Source organism: Papaver somniferum, unplaced genomic scaffold (genome assembly GCF_003573695.1).
Source record: "Papaver somniferum cultivar HN1 unplaced genomic scaffold, ASM357369v1 unplaced-scaffold_8780, whole genome shotgun sequence".
Taxonomy (NCBI): Eukaryota; Viridiplantae; Streptophyta; class Magnoliopsida; order Ranunculales; family Papaveraceae; genus Papaver; species Papaver somniferum.
The window spans coordinates 1-4,705 of NW_020651838.1; the positions used below are offsets into that span (position 1 = coordinate 1).

The following is a 4,705-nucleotide window of genomic DNA, read 5'->3' on the forward strand; positions in this document are numbered from 1 at the left end:
ATACGTGAGAGACGCTCAAAAGGGAATAACTGCGGTTCGTGTTGTCAAAACGCCTATAGGAGGAGAGAGGTCTGGTATGAGAGAAACACGATTACCGCGAGAGACGTTCAGGGACGGATGAGTAGCCATTCTACGGTGCCAAGCGCTCTTCGAATGAGAAAAGTCCGTCCCGCAAAGAGAAAGCGTATTTTCCGACGAGTGAAAACCCGACGAATGTACGTGAACGTCTCTCAAAAGGGAATAACAGCGGTTCGTGTTGTCAAAACGCCTATAGGAGGAGAGAGAATGAATTCTGGGTTTGTGTCGCTTCCCTGACAAAAGAGTCGACCTTCTGGTGCTTGGGATGGTTAGCCGAAAACGCTCTGCGCGAGTAAGTGCCTTCCCTCGGTGTGACATCGGCGCGTCCATGTACGTAAGTCGCACGCGATCCGTGGGATTCATGGTCCGTATTTTTCGTTCCTACCCGCGGTGTCGCCAACCAGTCGAATGTGCTTCTAGCTGAAATATTTCCGGTAGTCGCGTCCTGAGGCAAAATCACGCCGCACAGAGCAAATGGACGCACGAAGGAAGTACGTAAGCTTACGCACGACAAGTCCGAAATCCCGCTGTGTTCGTAGTAGCGAGCGTCCCGTTTCGTATCAGTCGTTTGTGGTGCACGCAATGGAGACCGAGGGGGTCCTCCTGGATTGGTAGTCGGCGGCGAGCGAAGCCTAGTAGCTCCCGTCAAAACACTCTCCGAGCGATGAATGCACTCCGCCGCGCCCACGAAGGAAGGAAAATCTTTGATTTACCGGCCCGAGTGGTTCTTGCGGTTGAAAGCTTCGAAACAAGTTGGACGTGAACGGAACAGCGGCGTGGCGCGGGCACCCTCACAAGGGGTGTTCGTACGGTCACGTTATCGAAAAGCGCCTCCTCGACAGCTCGTCCGCGGCCCTCTGTCGCTTCTGTCACGGCCGCCCAAAGCGGACAATCGATCAAAACTATTGCTTCCAGAGGGAAACCTCACAAGGAGCTTCATTGACTCTCTGCTCACCGAGCGAAAGTATTACAGAGCACGACTTACCTAAGACGAACGGTATTCTACCGAAGAGTCGGACGGAGAAGTTTGAATCTGAAAGAAAGGGTGCCCGTCGCGGACCCTAAAATAAAGAAAGACGTGTCTCTCGGAGCGCGGGCGAAAAAAGGGGATTGAAAGACATCCCCCGAGGTAGCCCAGTGCGCCGGAGGGCGTCGCTTGTTTTACCCGTGGTGAAGGGCCGGCAACACGGCGAGCGCTCCCTAGTGGCGGACGTGCTCTCCTGCGCTGTGAAGCAATTCTCACGGTAAAACGAAATAAAATTTCACGCTGAGTCTGGGACTCTTTCGGGGCTTGACCCGGGGTCTATCTCAAACAGACGCTCACGAAGCCCCTCGCGGGTGGACGACAGCTACCTGGTTGATCCTGCCAGTTATCATATGCTTGTCTCAAAGATTAAGCCATGCATGTCTAAGTGCAAGCCACATTAAGGTGAAACCGCGGAAGGCTCATTATATCAGTTATGGTTCAATAGATCGTACTTCAGTTACATGGATAACTGCGGAAATACTGGAGCTAATACATGCCAACAGAGTCCCGACCGGAGACGGAAGGGACGCTTTTATTAGATCAAAACCAATCGGTGGTTTCGGCCATCGTCTACTTTGGTGACTCTGAATAACTTTGGGCTGATCGCACGGCCTTCGTGCCGGCGACGCATCTTTCAAATGTCTGCCTTATCAACTGTCGATGGTAGGTTCTGCGCCTACCATGGTTGTAACGGGTAACGGGGAATCAGGGTTCGATTCCGGAGAGGGAGCCTGAGAAACGGCTACCACATCCAAGGAAGGCAGCAGGCGCGCAAATTACCCACTCCCGGCTCGGGGAGGTAGTGACGAAAGATAACGATACGGGACTCATCCGAGGCCCCGTAATCGGAATGACTACACTTTAAATCCTTTAAGGAGTATCAATTGGAGGGCAAGTCTGGTGCCAGCAGCCGCGGTAATTCCAGCTCCAATAGCGTATATAAAAGTTGTTGCGGTTAAAAAGCTCGTAGTTGGATCTGTGTCCCGCACCGTCGGTTCACCGCCCGACGGTGTCAAACTGACGCGATGCGGGACGTCCTGCCGGTGGCGTGTCTAGCTGGCGGCTTTCGGGTCGTTGGGCGGCGCCGATTCAATCCTGTCGCGGTGCTCTTCATTGAGTGTCGAGGTGGGCCGGCACTTTTACTTTGAACAAATTAGAGTGCTTCAAGCAGGCTGGATATTGCCTGAATGCTAGTGCATGGAATAATGGAATAGGACCTCGGTTCTATTTTGTTGGTTTTCAGAACCAGAGGTAATGATTAATGGAGACAGGCGGGGGCATTCGTATTGCGACGTTAGAGGTGAAATTCTTGGATCGTCGCAAGACGGACCGAAGCGAAAGCATTTGCCAAGGATGTTCTCGTTGATCAAGAACGAAAGTTAGAGGTTCGAAGGCGATCAGATACCGCCCTAGTTCTAACCATAAACGATGTTGACTAGCCATCCGATAAAGGTTCTTTTTATGCCTTATCGGGCAGCTTCCGGGAAACCAAAGTTTTTGAATTCCGGGGGAAGTATGGTTGCAAAGCTGAAACTTAAAGGAATTGACGGAAGGGCACCACCAGGAGTGGAGCCTGCGGCTTAATTTGACTCAACACGGGAAACCTCACCAGGCCCGGACACTGGAAGGATTGACAGATTGAGAGCTCTTTCTTGATTCAGTGGGTGGTGGTGCATGGCCGTTCTTAGTTGGTGGAGCGATTTGTCTGCTTAATTGCGATAACGAACGAGACTCTAGCCTGCTAACTAGTCGTTTCCGGCTTCCTTTGTTGCAGCCGGCGAAGACAAATCTTCTTAGAGGGACAGGCGGCTTCTAGCCGCACGAGATTGAGCAATAACAGGTCTGTGATGCCCTTAGATGTTCTGGGCCGCACGCGCGCTACAATGAAGGTATCAGCGTGTCCTCCCTGGCCGAAAGGTCCGGGTAACCCGCTGAAACACCTTCGTGCTTGGGATTGGGGCTTGAAATTGTTCCCCATGAACGAGGAATTCCCAGTAAAGGCGTGTCATTAGCACGCCTTGATTACGTCCCTGCCCTTTGTACACACCGCCCGTCGCTACTACCGATTGAATGATTTAGTGAGGTCTTCGGACTGGCGCGCGGTGTTCCTTCGGGATCGCCGCTGCCGCCGGAAAGATGACCAAACTTGATCATTTAGAGGAAGTAAAAGTCGTAACAAGGTTTCCGTAGGTGAACCTGCGGAAGGATCATTACCGTATTCTTGCGAAAGCAAAGTTTTACGATAAAAATCAAAACGATACGACTGTCAGAGTACCGCTCGAGGCGCGCGGGTAACGGCTGTATGGCCTCTGCGCGCCGATGGTTTTATGTCGTAAAAATCCACTACGTTCCCGAGTTCGTGATTGCGCCTCGGAGAGGGACGGCCCCCGAGAGGGAGAGAGCGAGATGCGTAGGTAGGGCCACCGACACGGTCAGAGACGGTTCGATTCCACTCGTGTCACCAGGTCCTTGCGCGCTCCTCTCTCTACTCGGCGCGGACGTCCTCTCGCCGACTGGCTTGCCTGATCGAACGACGGAGCAGATGACCGGGAGATGGCCCAAAACAGGGAGGCCAGATGAAGTGTCGGTATCGGACGCTAAACACCCTACAGAAGTGCGTACGCCTCGCTCGACCAGTGCTTTGATTTCAGAGTGCGGGCGTCGCCTTCTTTGCCGGTGAGCTGATAGTAATGCGGTGGAGCGGCGAGAGCCTCTCCATATCCGCGCCGACGCGACCCGGTGGTCACAACATACCGTCTAACCCATGCCTCCACTCCGGTGGTGTAAAAGGCGACTTGATGGTTTGGGAGTTTAAAACCGCGCTAACAGCGTACAGAGAGAGAAAGAAGTCACACAGAGAAAATGAGGCGCGTCGCGTCTCATCGACTTCTTTTTTTTTTTCGCTGGTGGACTCCAATTTTCTTCGGAAGTATTCCTCTTGACTGCTTGTCGCCGTACACGAGAGCTCGCTCACGCGACGCGCTCCGCCGGCTTCAAAATGTTTTAAAAAATACAAACCATTTCAGTGGATCCCTTGGCTCGTGGGTCGATGAAGAACGCAGCTAATTGCGCGTTGCCATGTGAACTGCAGGACACATGAACATTGACAATTCGAACGCACATTGCGGCCCTAGGACTTGTTCCTGGGCCACACCTGACTGAGGGTCGGTTGACCAAACTCAAAGACCAGACTGTTCTGTCGTTTACGACAGAGCGAGATTGGAGTCTCCGCGCGCAAGCGTGGTACTCTTAAAATCCTCAGGGTGGTCGCTTCACCGCTTCCCCCGTAAAGAGAAAGCACTCTGCCTAGCGGTACGTCTTATAAAGGATAGCCAGAGAGCGCCCTCGTGCGCTAGACAGCCTCCAGACGTTCTGCCAAAAGCGGCGGGTGTGTGACGTTTCTTGTTCTCGAACTCGACGTCGCGCTGCCCGTCTTGAAGACTTGGAGGTATGCCTTACAAAGAGCAACCGCGCAGTTTGCATTATTTTCTCGCACTTTGCGTTTCGCCTCCGCGCGATTCGCCTTTCACGACCTCAGTTCAGGTGAGATTACCGGCTGAATTTAAGCATATTACTAAGCCGAGGAAAAGAAACTAACAA

The 4,705-nt window shown here is 52.8% G+C and overlaps 2 non-coding genes across 2 annotated transcripts; both read left to right on the plus strand.

The window, feature by feature from the left end:
• The first annotated feature begins 1,428 nt into the window (after positions 1-1,428).
• On the plus strand, positions 1,429-3,318 carry LOC113346034. Its single transcript, XR_003358374.1, has one exon. It is a non-coding gene; the product is annotated as an 18S ribosomal RNA (ribosomal RNA).
• An 802-nt stretch (positions 3,319-4,120) lies between these two features.
• Positions 4,121-4,273, plus strand: LOC113346033. Its single transcript, XR_003358373.1, has one exon. It is a non-coding gene; the product is annotated as a 5.8S ribosomal RNA (ribosomal RNA).
• Positions 4,274-4,705: the final 432 nt, after the last annotated feature.